Consider the following 1,098-nt stretch of genomic DNA (forward strand, 5'->3'; position numbering starts at 1 on the left):
TTTTTTTCTTTCTTTTTTTTTTTTAATTATTTTTTTTACTGCAAAGAAGAATAATGAGAGTAAAATTTCATCCAAGGAACAGTTGAGAACGCAAGAAACTGAATCTGGTTAAAGAGACAGGACGCAGGCTGGAATGAATCCCGTTAATTGCCAGTAGAGGAAAACAGTAGGACGAACAAGGAGCCCTCACATCGGTGAGGGGGCTCGGTGCGTCAGAAAAGCTGTCGAGAGGTTAAAAATACAACAATAGTTTGCGACAGTGATGCGCAGATTGTTCATGTAAATGGAGGCAGGGCGGCCATGCCGTTGAGTGTAAGAAGTTCCCCATGTCTGACCCGTGTGATGTCACTGCTTTTGTTTTGTTTTAGTAGAGGTTTTACGGCGTTTGCACCTGCATAAGGTCATGAACATGAGCGTCAAGGGGTGGATGTCAACCGGGAAATCCTTACAGGGAATCAGGCTTACTCTGCTCACCTCTCTAGCTTCAACAGTACAAAATCTGCTTCGACTATCAAGGCACCCCGGGAATAGCGGGTCACAAGAGTGTGACAAGCATACAAAAGAAGTAGAGGAGAAATGACGATAGTAAGGATTAGGAAAGAAAAAGCAGCAGTTCCCTGTTGAAGTTTAGGCAGAGTTATGAGCATGACATTGATGAATCAGCCCATTGACAATTATAATTCTACTGTGCATAAGAACTCGAGATGTTGATACTCCCCACCCTCCCCCCCTCCCCAGTTCGGGAATGGCCTAAAGACATTTCAGCCAGTAGCATCCCCCCGGCGGGAGGGGGGGAGAGTTATGTCACTGCTGTGAACTCTAGTATTATAAATTATAACCTCTTTGAGGAAGAGCCCGAAGCAGCGTCGTATTCTTTACTGATGATCTCCACTCCAGAGTCCGTGATACGGAGCTTTCGACTGTTCGCAGCGGATAAAGCTGTGTTCAACTAATTTGCTATTCGAATAAATGAACTTCCAAATTAGGAAATGACATACGATTTATTTGAAATTATGCAGCCTTTTACTCTCAATGTTTCTGTATGCTTTCATTTATTCATTTAACAATTCGTACATGTAATAATAATAATAATAATAA

The sequence above is a fragment of the Aplysia californica genome, unplaced genomic scaffold, assembly GCF_000002075.1.
Source record: "Aplysia californica isolate F4 #8 unplaced genomic scaffold, AplCal3.0 scaffold00674, whole genome shotgun sequence".
NCBI lineage: Eukaryota > Metazoa > Mollusca > Gastropoda > Aplysiida > Aplysiidae > Aplysia > Aplysia californica.